The sequence below is a fragment of the Staurois parvus genome, unplaced genomic scaffold (assembly GCF_062004578.1).
Source record: "Staurois parvus isolate SC_StPar_1 unplaced genomic scaffold, SC_StPar_1.0 ptg000454l, whole genome shotgun sequence".
Lineage (NCBI taxonomy): Eukaryota > Metazoa > Chordata > Amphibia > Anura > Ranidae > Staurois > Staurois parvus.
In genome coordinates, this window is record NW_028318250.1 from 6491910 (window position 1) to 6507346 (window position 15437).

The 15437-nt window shown below is 39.3% G+C and overlaps 1 protein-coding gene across 1 annotated transcript in view; it reads left to right on the forward strand.

The window, feature by feature from the left end:
* Positions 1 to 15437, forward strand: part of EPHA10 (EPH receptor A10) — an 861867-nt gene that overhangs the window by 654776 nt on the left and 191654 nt on the right. The gene's annotated exons all lie outside the window — the stretch shown is intronic.

Below are 15437 nucleotides of genomic sequence, written 5' to 3' on the forward strand. Positions count from 1 at the left end.
TAAAGGTCTAATCATGGTGGATTATTTAGAAAATGAGATGGCCTTAATTTGCAAAAGGAAAATTGCACTGCCAACCTTTCAGAGGATCATGCATGTAGATGATAAATATTGTTCATGACATGTAAAAGAGGAAAACAGCAGTGAAAGCTCGGTTTTCTTGCAAGTTAAAGATTTGTTGCAGATTATTTTTGTTAGCTGTTAGATTAGCCATCGCCAATTTTCTAGTAAAATGCTAATTGCCTGGCTTTCATGCTAATCCTCAGTTCTCCTTTTAGTGTGACTCATACTATTTATCCAGAAGCAGCCATGCATCCACAATTTTCAGATCCAGCCTAATATTTCTCTTATGACAGGTGTCCTTTAACAGTTTCTGGTATGTCCTTCTTAGTAGGACAATTTTTACTGAACCCATATGCAAAAAAAAAAAGAAAAAAGATAAGACTAAGAAGGTGAAGATAATGGTAATCTTTGTGATTTAAGCACATTTGCAATAATCCCTGGATAACATCAGCAGTGCACTAATTGATTTTACTGGTTGTGGAATTGCTCTTTAATGGACTATTATCCTAAGCTACTTCCCAGTAATTTTCCTCCATTGATAGATTCCACCAATAGAAACCATTTTAGCTTGGAATAATGGCAGGTAATGTGATTGCTTCACACTAACAGCACTTCCTTATACTCATCCTACACCTCAAGTGTTATTTATAAAAATAAAAATAAATAAATACAATTCTTCCGATCATCGAAAGCCATATTTTTACATAAAGCAAATGCATTGCCACAAGGCATAAGCGTTAGTGGGCTCACAAATATATTCTTCTAAAATGTAGGCAACTTGATCTTCTCTAAATAAAATGTCCTTATCCTGCATTTGATGAGTACATAGAATATGCATGGTCTGATCTGCAGCTCTTCAACTGAACAGTAGTCATTGCTGTTGTATAAAAGAAATTTACCATGAATTGGTCTATATATTTTTATGGTTTAACAGTAAAAGATTATTTAGGGATTCTCCATATCTACTTTCATTTAACCATAACATTCTTAAAATAAAAACACCTGACATGTTTTTTATTGCTGTTTGTGCCCTATCCTAGCCTACCCCTTCAATGCAGACCTCTCCAAAATAAATCCATCAGTAAAGACTCTCCTGTTAGCATAGACCGACCCCCAAAACACACACCCATCAGTAAAGACTCTCTTTTGCAGCAAAGACTGACCCCCACCCAGCACAGAAACCTCAGTACAGATGGATCCCCAGCACAGACCAACCCCTGCAGCACAGACCGCACCCCAAAACAGATAGAACCCTTCCAGAATAAACCCTTCATATCCTCCAGTACAAACCCTTCAGCATAGACTCTCTCCATCCCCTCCCCCAATGCAGTCCAACTCCCCATAGAACAGACCCCTTAGCACAGGTGGACTCCCTAGCACAGACTCTTCAGTGCAGAGGACACTCTCAGTACCCCCCCCCCCCCGGTAAAGACTCCACTCCCAGCATAGATTGAACCACCCAACACCGACTCCTCAGCACAGATGGACTGTCCTAGCACAGACCCCTCAGCATAGACAGATCGCCTCAGCACAGACCCATCAGTACAGACTGACCTACAGCACAAAGACCTTAGAACAGACCAATCATCTCCCCAGCACAAACCCCTTGGCACAGACTTACCCTTCCATCACAGACCCCTAGGCACAGACCAACCCCCCATCTCAGCACATCCGGAACCCCCAGTACAAAAACACCCCCTTCCCCAGCACATCTCAGTACATACTGCCCCCAACATTCTTAATCCCCCAGTACAAACGTCTCAGTACAGACACATTCTTCCCCTGGTATAGGCACCCATCTACCGAGTGCACACCCCTCAGTACACCATCCCCCCCAGGGTACAGAACACTCAGGGCAGACACTCCTACACTCACTAGATGGTTTTGCCAGAGCACAGCCTGGGAGAAAGAGAGAAAGTCCTCTCGGCTCTGTCATATGTGTGAGCAGGGGAGGAGACTTTCTCTCACACAGAGCTCCAGCTGTCACTGAAGCACCAGCCTGGACTCGCTGGAGGTGTGGTGGCTGCCTGATATGTTTATTTTTTTGTGTTTTACGGCACTGTGGACAAAAAATAAATGTCCAACAGCCACAGCACCTCCATTGGTTCCACAATGGTGCTTCAATGACAGACAGACAGAGCTCAGTGTGAGAGGAAGTCTCAGATTGAGGGACTGCACCCCCCTTAGTTTGCCACTGATACAACATCTAGGAAATCTTTAGGTAACTCCAAAATAAATACTTCATTACACAATAATTTATCATCCCTCCAGATACTCACGATGTTCAAACAAATATGATTACATGGACCAACATCTAAAGGAACTGTTTCCACCATATATACATCTATTCTAGAAGGACAAATGCCAAACCCTCTTCCCTATGTAGCAAAATAGGAGAAAGACCTGGAAAAGGAAATGGAAGCTGGAAATGTATCAGGCAAACCTCAGCCTGATTCCCTACTAATACATTAATGATAAAATCAAATGATAAATTACTTAAGTGATGGTTTATGGTTCCACAACCATTGGCAAAGTTCACACCTACTTCTTCTAATAAATGATTTAGATGATGCCAAAGTCCAGACATCCTTTTTCATATATGGTGGGAATTTTCTAAGATCAAAATATTTTGGACCAGTGTGTATCAACTAGTATATACTGTTCTGGGAAAAGGCATACACAAATCTCAGTGGGAGGCATTGTTGAACCTGAAACCACCAGAATGCATTGAATTTTTCCTATTTTCTCTATGATAATTTCTCTTTAAAACAGCAAAATGTGCTAGCTAAGCCTTAGTGGTCCTCAACCCATACGATTATGCAATAAAATGACATGGTTTCTAAATAAAAAGAAAATGCCCACAACACTTAAGGATTTGGTATGTAAGTTTAAAAAGATTTGGTCCCCCTCAATTAAACATTAATTATCAAGGAATTTTGACTGATCCTTGCTGACCTTGTGAGAATGTCACTCCTAGGTTTATCATGACCCATGTCTGCAACTGATTCAGATCTGATTATTTTCTTTTTCCTCCCTTTTCTTCTTCCTCCCTCCTTCCTTCCTTCCTTCCTTCCTTCCTTCCTTCCTTCCTTCCTTCCTTCCTTCCTTCCTTCCTTCCTTCCTCCTTCTGTTTACCTCTATAAAAAATTTGTATTAATCTATTGCCATATAAAATTCTCCTTTAACTCTTATCTAGTCGATGCATTACTGATGACTCACTGTCAAGGACACAAAATAAGAAAGATAAAGCCATGTCTTCATTAAAAAATTATCCTACATGAAGAGGGGAAATTATAGATAATGATAGGAGGACCTAGTCACCCAGATCTGACAGGCACCAGCTATATTTTAAACATTCTTTTTTTTTTTTTTAAATAATGTTACAGTAAAACATAACAAAAATGACACTGCTCATATACATAAAATAACCTCACAGAAAGTTCAATTAGGACAGATCTTGTACACATGGATAGCAAAAGTTATAGTATCCCTATATTCAAATATTGTCTGTACAGCTGGATTGTAAATCCCACATGGAATTTTTTTTATTAAAATAAAGATTGTTACCTTGTATGGATCTCTCATGGCATGACCTGCTCTAGTACTTTATTTTGTATGGTCTATTTGATTTGGGGTGAGAAAGGGCTTTTTAAATGACCACCTCATTTTGTATTGAGTAGTAACAGTAGTGTTCTCATTAGGAGAGGCTAGTGAGGTCATCTGCCCCAGGTCAGCAAACATAACTATACAATCAATTTTCTGAAGCCATTATCTTTTTAACATGGATATAAAAAGATAAATGTATCTACTACTTATATAAATTGATAGACTGAATTAGATTTTCCTGGAATGTGAATGGTTTTTACTGGATGAAGGCCACTCAAAATTTTCAGCTGCCCTTTGTCTTGCACACAGCTCATAAACTCTCCAAATTTACATCATGCTATTCAATCTGAATTAATTTTAAAACCTATAAGAACAGTGTAGAGGGGACTGGAGCACAAATCTCTGTTCTGTGATTTGATATTTCAGTCTCCTTACCGTAGTAAAAACAACAACAAATTGTTAACTCAATTTTAAATTCATAGCTTACCTTTAGCAATAACAGCATTTTAAATGACAAAAAAAGGACATTTCACACCTGCTTTTGACACCTTGAATAGCAGGTTCCATCTTCCCATTTTTTTTTCAACCAAAAATGATCATTTCAGATTTTTTATGTAGCTCATCCTATTGATGAAAATTGATATTATACCATACTGTATATTATGCTTCATTCTTCTAAGCTGGAAGTAAGAATATGTGATCCTAAGTGGAGTTGCTTCCCATAATGACCAATCAAATTCACTGTTTCACTTTCCTGAAGAATAAAAAATATGTAGTGAATAATTTAAAAAAAGCTTATATAGTCATGCATCCAAAATTGTTAAAATATTATACAGCTTATTGATTACTCATATAAAATATCCATATTCCTAGAGAACACCTATAGGTTAAAACAGAAAGGTTGGTAATTCATACAGTTCCAACACCAAACCTACACGCCCCTTAAAACATATACTAATATAAAAAGTATGGTGAATATATATCAATCAACTATATGAAGTCACAGGAAACCATGCTAAGAATCAACCATTGTGATCAAATTTCAACAATATACAGTGAAGGAAATAAGTATTTGATCACCTGCTGATTTTGAATGTTTGCCCACTCACAAAGAAATGATCAGTCTAAAAATCGAATGGTAGGTGTATTGTGACACAGAGACACAATAGCAACAAAAAATTCAAAAGAAATGCATGTCTAACAAATGATGCACTGATTTGCATGTTCATGAGGGAAATAAGTATTTGATCCCCTTCACAAAACATGACTTAGTACTTGGTGGCAAATGTCAGATGTTTCCTGTAGTTGGCCACCAGGTTTGCACTCATCTCAGGAGGGATTTTGGCCCACTCCTCTTGGCAGATCTTCCCCAAGTCATTAAGGTTTGGTGGCTGATGTTTGACAACTCGAACTTTCAGCTCCCTCCACAGATTTTCAATCAGATTAAGATCTAGATACTGGCTAAGCCACTCCAGGACCTTAATGTGCTTCTTGAGCCACTCCTTTTTTGCCTTGGCCGTGTGTTTTGGGTCATTGTCATGCTGGAACTCCCATCCATGATTCCATGATCCATTTTCAATGCCCTAGCGGAGGGAAGAAGGTTCTCACCCAAGATTTGTTGGTACATTGCACTGTCTATCGTCCCTTTGATGTGGTGCAGTTGTCCTGTACCCTTAGCAGAAAAACATCTCCAAAGCAGAATGTTTCCACCACCATGTTTGACAGTTGGGATGGTGTTCTTGGGGTCACAGGCAGCATTCCTCCTCCTCCAAACAGAGTTGATGCCAAAGAGCTCGATTTTGGTCTCATCTGACCACAACATTTTCAACCAGTTCTCCTTTGCATCATTCAGATGTTCAATGGCAAACTTCAAACGGGCCTGGACATGTGCTTTCCTGAGCAGAGTGGCCTTGCTGGCGCTGCAGGATTTCAATCCTTGGCGTAGTGTGTTACCAATTGTTTTCTTGGTGACTGTGGTCCCAGCTGCCTGCAGATCATTGACAAGATCCTCAGGTGTAGTTCTGGGATGATTCCTCACTGTTATCATGATTATTGACACTCCACAAGGTGAGATCTTGCATGGTGCACCAGACCTAGGGAGACTGACAGTTGTTTTGTAATTCTTCCATTTGCGAATGATTGCACCAACTGTTGTCACCAAGCTGCTTGGCGATAGTTTTGTAGCCCATTCCAGCCTTGTGTAGGTCTACAATCTTGTCCCTGACATCATTGAACAGCTCTTTGGTCTTTGCCATGGTGGAGAGTTTGGAATGTGATTGATTGCTCCTGTGGACAGGTGTATTTTAAACAGGTATCAAAATGAGATTAACAGCACTCCCTTTAAGAGCCTGCTATGAAAGACACCTGGTAGCCAGAAATCCTGCTGAATGATAGGGAATCAAATACTTATTTCCCTCATGAACATGCAAATCAGTGCATAATTTGTTAGACATGTATTTCTTTTAAATGTTTTGTTGCTATTCTGTCTCTCAGTGTTACAATACACCTACCATTCAATTTTTAGACTGATCATTTCTTTGTGAGTGGGCAAATATTCAAAATCAGCAGGGGATCAAATACTTATTTCCTTCACTGTACCTTCATAGAAAAGGATTATGTACTATGTGCAATTTTGTTCTGTATATAAAAGCATTGTTGTAATTTACTTAAAGATGTTTAAATATCTCCACATCTCCACATCATCCAACTGCAAGAATGGTAACTGATTATTGTGGTTCCATAACTTGTAAAGCCAATCATTTAATAATTTAAACCACCAATCTAGCCACTGAAGAAATATAGTAAAAACAGCTGCAAGATATTGGACAGGACCAAAATGATAATATTCAAATGATTTCAACTGGAAGTTTTATACAACATAAGATGATATTAGCTGATGATGGTATATACTTGAAATATAGTTATTATAGGAGCAAATTTTGTGTTCCTAAGGCCAGATGGTAAAACACTAATCGATTGGAACCGTAATTGGTCTATAGAAGAAATGCCTATGATTCTGTTCTTTTTATCCATTTTTTTAGATTTGCATTTTCAGCTATTTAAAACGTGGGTTTGCTAAAAATAATGTCTTTGGAATGTTGCTTCAGAAAAGTGTTGACAAAAAATCTTGACAACAGAAAGCTGACTAACAAAATCAGACAAAATAAGTGACATTTCTGTCATTAGTGAGAAAATACCATTCTATACTGAGAGGAATACTGAATAATTGTTCACAGTCATTGTTTTAAGAAAGCCACCATCATTCTTACATTTTGGAGCTATACGGCTAATCTATGGGAGGTCAACATATATAGTATATTTAAAATAAGAGTCTGAACTGAACATTGAAGTAATGTAGTAAGTCTGTTGTTTTTAAAAGAGAAAACTCTATTGCATATGTAGAAGTTAGTGGGATGAGACAAACCATTTTCCACTGACAGGAGTTCTTAAAGTGATCAGCTTTCATTTATATATAAAAGCTGTATCCCAATATGGAAAAGATAACTGTTGCTGTAACTGCCTCAAAAGTGTTAGTTGGAGTTAGGCTTCAATTTGTTAGTGCATCTAACACCCCTCTCCCCACAGACTGACAATGCTGCTGTCCAAAGGTACACCCTGTGCTTCTTCCTCCATAGTGTGGGCACTCTAATACATGAAGTATGTTACTGCCCTGATCTTCAGGGTAAAACAGAAGGAAAAAAGCCTAAAATAGAGAAAACTAATGCAGTTACCATATCTAAGGGTTAGGAATCTGCATTATATTACTTTTTTGGTTTTGGTTTTAATATCTCTTTAAGGTCTCATGCACACTGGGCACTTGCTCAGTTCCTTTGAACACCTTTTCTACTGTCAGAAGAAAAGCAGCCTAAAGTGTTACTTAACCCACAACAGTAAAATCAGTCTGTATATGTAAATCATGCTTGTTATACGCACTGTGGAACCTAAGGGGTTAATACTCTGCAAGTTGTAAAAAGGTTGTTTGATCCTGACTTCTCTGATCCTCCCCTTCTTCCAGTGCCCCCCCTCCTCTTATCTCCTGATAAAACATATATCATGTAGAGTCACTCTGCACATGCTCAGTTTGGTGTGTATTGCTAGAGAGTTTTTTGTCTTGGGAGAGTACATGTGTTCAGCACAAGACCAATCAGCACTGCCCAGACATAGGTCAGGGGTTCTGCATCCTCCTAGAACAAAATGAAAACTCCTCCTAAAAGCTTTAACCAATGGTTTGCATGGGCAAAAAGGCTAACAAGCAGGGACATTTAGAGGCAGAAAAAAAAAAAAAAAAAAAGCACCATACACCCCTAACAGCCATATTAAAAACATTCATGCGTGAATGAAGCCATGGACCTCAATAGAGTTCAATCACTATATTCATAGTTGGTGGATTTCCTACTGGGTTCGGTAAATGTCCAGCGAACTGAACTTTGTTTGGTTCACTATTACTCACTCAGGCACTATATAGCCATTTTGCCACTGACTGGCTAGTCTGGATCATGGATGGAATATTATTTATCATTATTGGCTGGGGATGCCATTCACTGTGGCATGCCAAAGATTTTCTCTTGTCCAATGGTTGCTACTAGAGATGAGCGAATTATTAAAAAATTTGATTCGGCTGATTCGCCGAATTTGCGGAATAAATTCGATTCGATGCGAATTTATTCGCTGCGAATTTAACTTATTAAAAGGGTTTCTAGGCTTCAGAGAGCCTTTATATTAGTGCAGAACACTGTACCTTTAATTTAAATGCCCTTGGAGTCTGCTGGGGAAGAGAAATAATACTGTCAGTCAGTATGACATGCAGATGAGTGCCGTCGATCTTAGAATCACCGCACACTTCACTCATTTGGGCAGTCACGGGGCCAAAACCAGAGTGTGGAGCCACAGTGTGGCGGTGGAGGCAGCAGCAATGGGAGGCCATACAGCACCCTATGACAAAATGGAACCCACCAGCAGTGTGAGGAGACCTGAAAGTGGCACATGGCAGAGTGTGGCGATGGAGACAGCAGCAATGGGAGGCCGTACAGGGACCCATGACACACTCTGGACCTGGCAGCAGCATGAGGAGGCGGTACAGGGGCCCATGGCAGAGTGGCGGAGCGTAAGCAGCTTAAATTGAAGGCCATACAAAGGCCTATGTTAAAAAGCCCCCCAGCAGCAGTGTGGGGAGACGACTATCAAGAGTCCAATGGCAGAGTGGCGGAGCAGAAGCAGCTTGAATTGAAGAAGAAGAGGATGAGGATGAAGAAGAAGAAGAAGAAGAAGAGGATGAGGATGAAGAAGAAGATGAGGATAAAGAAGCGGAAGAAGAAGAAGAGGATGAGGATGAAGAAGAAGAAGAAGAAGAAGAGGATGAGGATGAGGAAGAAGAAGAAGAAGAAGAAGAGGATGAGGATGAGGATGAAGAAGAAGAAGAAGAAGAAGAGGATGAGGATGAAGAAGAAGAAAAAGAAGAAGAAGAAGATGAGGATGAAGAAGAAGAAGAAGAAGAAGAAGAGGAAGAAGAGGATGAGGATGAAGAAGAAGAAGAAGAAGAAGGGGAAGAAGAAGAAGAGGATGAGGACGAGGAAGAAGAAGAAGAAGATGAGGATGAAGAAGAAGAAGAGGATGAGGATGAGGAAGAAGAAGAAGATGAGGATGAAGAAGAAGAAGATGAGGATGAGGAAGAAGAAGAAGAAGAAGAAGATGAGGATGAAGAAGAATAAGAAGAGGATGAGGATGAGGATGAAGAAGAAGATGAGGATGAAGAAGAAGAAGAAGATGAGGATGAAGAAGAAGAAGAAGATGAGGATGAAGAAGAAGAAGAAGAAGAGGATGCGGATGAAGAAGAAGAAGAAGAAGAAGAGGATGAGGATGAAGAAGAAGAAGAAGAAGAAGAGGATGAAGATGAAGAAGAGGATGAGGATGAAGAAGAAGAAGAGGATGATGGTGAGGAAGAAGAAGAAGAAGAAGAAGAAGAAGAAGAAGAAGAAGAGGATGAGGATGAAGAAGAAGAAGAAGAAGAAGAGGATGATGATGATGAAGAAGAAGAGGATGAGGATGAAGAAGAAGAGAATGAGGATGAAGAAGAGGATGAGGATGAAGAAGAAGAAGAAGAGGAAGAGGATGAGGATGAAGAAGAAGAAGAAGAAGAGGATGAGGATGAAGAAGAAGAAGAGGATGAGGATGAAGAAGAAGAAGAAGAAGAAGAAGAAGAAGTAGGATGAAAATAAGAAGAATTCCAGTACAGCAAAAAGTGTATCTGCAGAGAGCTCCGCTATTTCTGACAGTTCTCTGACAGTTCCTTCACATTTACAGCGGTTGAAACATTGTATCTATTTGTTTCCGAATAAAAACATCTGTATCCTAAATGGAAACAAATAGATACAATGTTTCAACCGCTGTAAATGTGAAGGAACTGTCAGAGAACTGTCAGAAATAGCGGAGCTCTCTGCAGGGACACTTTTTGCTGGCTGTAGAAGGGATGAAAATCGGCCGATCGGGAAAAATTTGATTCGTGCATCCGAAGTTTGCTAATTTTCGGATTCGGCGTGAATCAAATTTTTCCTAATATTCTAAACGAATTCCACTTCGCCAAGTTCGATTCGCTCATCTCTAGTTGCTACAGTCAGTGTTATTTTTTATTATGCCATGATTGCTTAGTACAATTACTATTTAACATCACATTTTTAAGAGTTTATCAATACATTATTATAACATGGAATTCAGAATCAGGGTTCAGCTTCTCCCGTTATACCTTCAGCACCAGCATAGCACTGCAAAAAAATGGCTTGAGCCGCCCCTGCCAACTTTTCTCACCCCTTCAGCCAGCCATTTTTGTATGTTTCTATCTAGAAACTTGTGTCTTGTATTCCCCTTTAACTTGATGTTTTTTTACCTCCACACTCTTAGTCCTATGCTTTACTCCAGTCACTATTTGTTTTCTCCAGCCTCCAGTACAGAGTGAGGGGGTTTATGTGTACTGCAATTCCTACAATTGTTGCAGCAAGCACAGTTTTCCAGGGAGTGCCTTGTACCTACTGTGGTACAGCGCATAGACAGTGCTGACACATAAGGTGGCAGCAGGTAAACACAGAGCTGTTGAATGGCACTTAGACTCCGCCTGGTGGCATAAATAGTTTGGAAGCAGATCAACAGCTGTTCAAAGAGTATGTAAACCCAATATTTCATATTCCTGATACTGTATATGAAAAAGTATCCAGTTATTTTGCATTGCTTACTTTGTTCGAAACCCCTGATACTTCTGCCAGTCCCCCTGCTTTCCTATTAAAAGTGACCACACTAAGAATGGGAGAGCACACCGTGGTCAGTTCTCTTCTCCAATTAACAGACTTTTCCTGAACCCCCCTTCCCCAGCCATTTATTGGGAAGATCAGAAGATCAGTGTCCTGCTGTTTCTCCTCTACCAATGTTTTGCCTTTAATTTCTATTTTAAACCAAATGGGTTATTTACCAAGGTGAGGATTTACATAAATTTTAAATGCTGCTGCCTTATGTGTCTGCACTGCCCTAACATTCTCTCACCCAGAGGCGTCCCTAGGGTTTGTGTCACCCGGTGGGGTAACACTTTGTGACACCCCCTCTGATGATCCCAGAAGAATGGATCGTATCTGCGGATTGAGACCTAATGGATAAGACTCTGATCCATATGCTCAATCTGCAGATCTGATCCATCCTGCAGGGATCATGGGTTTTCTTTACAATTTACCTTTTCCTGGAGTAGGTCCGGTCTCACCCCATGTTGTCGGTGTCACGCAGTGCGGGCCGCACTCCCCGCACCTGCCTCGGGACGCCACTGCTCTCACCTTCTGCTTTTTTTTGTAGCGTCTGCTTGTCTCGGGCTCCTTCACTTACTGTAACTGTTAAAATGTGTGCAACTGTGTCTGTCTGTGTTGTGGAGGTGTGAGCTTAGTACAGTGATTCCTGATTTTCTACCAATAACAGGCTGAAAGCACTTTACACTTAGCACTTTATTCCCTGCACTAGACATGATATAAGCGCAGTGGACAATACCGCTTACAGTATCTTTGTATCATTCCTATCTAAATAAATAGGACCTGTCCTTTACAACCATACTTGTGAAGTACAGAGAAAAGGAGTGGAAAGCTAAGATTAAGTGGGGTTTATGATATCACAATAACCTGCAAGTTTCTGTCTTAACAGGGTGGCAGAGTTCAAGTTGAACATGGGATTATATAAAAGCCTGAGTAAATCTGTTGACAAACCATAAAATACACAAAAAATTGCCCTGTAAAAGCTGCTTTTACAGTGCCCTGCTGAGAGAGAACCTTTACTGCTGCTTTGACTATGGACAGGATTTTGTATGCCTTTATAAAATGTCACAGTAATGCTTGAAATCAGTTTCGCACTTGGTAGTGTGGCACTGTTAATACTCAGCTTATATTAAGGATTCTACATTGCAATAACTGTGGTGCAGTAAAATAAAACTTCAGTTTAATTAAAAAGCAGGACAATATTTTGAAATGATTAGCTCTGAAAATAACTAAATATAGCCAATTAACTCCTGTGCTTTTCTTGTACTTATTTCTTTTCTTTGAATCGTGTTAATTGACAGTATAGCCCGAGCAGGAGCAAAACAGGAACAGGAAATGGATCAGAGTCAGCAAAGTTTATTTTTCTAGCTAAGAGCTTTTGAGGTAAACCAAGCTGAGGAAAGTGAAAAGTCACATTCAGTAATGGAGTTAAGTGGTCATTTCAAATGCAAACAACTGTTAGGTTGCTATTTTTGAACAGAATATGAAGGAACAATACTATAATTATCAAGTTTTGAGCTACAAAAAGAAGAAAAAGAAGAGCATATATCTATTTTTCTCCCCATACATCTCACTTGAAAACTGCCCTTTACAGCCATTCCCACATTCCTGTGGACCCCCTATTCAGAATAAATAATTTTAGTGAATACAGAATTTGGCTCCCACATTTAAAGACAGGGGTAAGGCATAGCTCCAGTGAAAAAGCTCCACTTGAATCTCTTCTAAAACTCAACTCTGATCTGCTGGCCTTGCATGGGTAAAATTTTGCTTGAACATACTTACAGAAATGTTGAAAAATCATTTGTTGGTGCATGTATCTTGCAGTACCTCGATACATTTTCTTAGAAAGTCCTTAAAAATTTGCTTCAGTTGCCAGGCCAATGGTTACAATTTTAACATTCAATTTCTGAATGCATGAAAGAGATGTAATGTTTATGGCCATGATCCTACCACATTCTTTATACATCATATAGAAAACAAAATGCAGGACAGACAACAAAACTTCTGAATCAAACTTTACCTGGCACATGTGCATTACAAGGAGTATGATTTTTCCCAAATGAAAACCACAATCATAGTTTGAAGTTTGTTCTTTCAGGTAAGGAACAAGAAAAAATTTCCATCTTTTGCTTACGATTTTTCCCACTACTCCAGTTATAAATGATTGTTGAACTGTCCTTGTTAACCATTGCAAAAAAAGTGTTTGAAAAATGACCAATTTCAAATAAAATTCTAACCATGTATGGCTAGCTTAACCACTTCCCGACCGGCCGTTGTATATAAACGGCCGGACGGTGGCACTGCAGGGTCGGGTGGCTGTCTATAAACGGCCTCCCCGCACCCTGCTTGTGCGCGTTCCCTGGGAGCGCGCAGCACCGCGATCCGGTGCCCGCTGTGTCCTCCGGACACAGTGAAACACCGATCGTCGGACGGGACCTCTGTACGAGGTCCCGATCATGTGATCACTGATTGGCCAATCAGTGATCACATGCAAAGTAGTAAGCAAGATGTCACTTCTGACATCATTGCTTACTATGTGTGAAATCTGTGAATGATCACAGAGGTCACATGGTACAAGGCTATTCACAAAAGCCTTGTACCATGTGACAAGCTATGACCAATCACAGCTCACTCAGTTCTTTTCAATGAGTGCAAGAATGCACACAGAGAGAAAGAGAAATGATTGCTTTTATATCCTATATGGGTGTAAAAGCAATCAGTGTAAAAAAAAAAAAAAAATCTTCATCACCCCTCACAAGTAGTACAGTGTCACCATGGTGACACTGTACTGCTAGGGTGACAGTATGTAAAAAAAATAAAAAATAAAAAAATAATAATAATAAAAAAATAAAATAAAAATGTAAAAAAAAATGTTTAAAAATTATAATTTTTGCTTATAAACTAATTTGGATTTTTTTTTTTTACTAAAAAGATAACGGAATAAATTTTGGCTAAGATTTATGATGAAATATTATTTATTTGCAAAATTTTTATAAAAAAAACACTTTTTTTCAAATTTTTTGGACATTTCATTTACATAGCAAAAAAAATACAAATCCCAGTGGTGAATAAATACCACCAAAATAAAGCTTTATCTATCTCAAAAAAATGGTAAAAAATTCATTTGGGTACAGTGTTGCATGACCGCGCAATTGTCATTCAAAGTGTGATAGCGCTAAAAGCTGAAAATTGCCCTGGTCAGGAAGGGGGTAAAAGTGTCCGGTCTGGAAGTGGTTAAGAAGTGATCTGGATAGAGAGTTGGTGAGGTAAAGAAAAACATGGAACTCTTCCAGGCACAAGCATTAAGAGACAACCAATCCTGAGGTTCTTAAAGTTGAACTGTGCTTGAAAAGTGAAGATCTGCTAAGGTATAAGGAATATTTAAAAACGGTAACTGTGCCTAATCAGTACTGTGAATAATGTACTTTTTATTTGTTACATAGTTACGTAGTTGATTATGCTGAATAAGGACACCAGTCCATCCAGTTCAACCTGTGTGGGTGTGTGTGTTCATGTCAAAAAACATTTCCCATATCCCTGTGTACTGTTTGCTAAGATGCCCATCTAAGAGTTTTTTTAAACTATCAATTTTTCCCTCTGACACCACCGATTGTGGAAGGGAGTTCCACATCCTTACCGTTCTAGTGAAAACACCCCTATGCAGTTTAAGGTTAAACTGCTTCTCCTCCAATTTCATTGAGTGGCTCCGTGTCTTCTTACACTCCCTGAGACTGAATAGTTTATTCCCTATACTAGATTCACTATTAAGATATTTGTGTATTGTGATTATATCTCCTCTCAAGTGTCTCTTCTCCAGGGAGAATACATTTAATGTTTGTAGTCTTGCCTCGTTATTGAGGTCCTCCAGTCCTCTTATTAGTTGTGTTGCCCTTTTCTGGGCTCTCTCCAGTTCCAGCACATCCTTCCTGAGGATTGGTGACCAGATCTGGGCGGCATATTCCAGATGTGGCTGAACCAGAGTTTTGGAAAGTGTCAGGATTATTGTTTTATCTCTTGAGTAAATACCTTTTTTATGCATGCTAATAGTCTGCTAACTTTGCTTGCTGCAGCTTGACATTTCATGCCGCTGCTGAGTCTGTGATCCACTAGGATCTCCAGATCTTTTTCCATCCTGGATTCCCCCAAAGGTTCTTCCCCTAGAGAGTAACTTGAGTTCATATTTTTAGCCCCCAAGTGCATTACTTTACATATTTCAACATTCAACCTCATTTTCCATGTAGCTGTCCACCCCTTTATTTTATTAAGGTAATTTTATAAAGTTTCAGTATCCTGCATTGAAGTTATTGCCCTGCGTAGCTTAGCTCAGCAAACACTGAGATTGAACTATTTATGCCAACTTCTATATAATTTATAGAATAAATTAAACATATTGGCGGACCTTCATTTGTAAATTAAGCATTTATTGGGCACTGAATTGAATGGTTTTTCAAAATCCAGATATACCACATCCACAGGCCTTCCTTTGTCTAGATG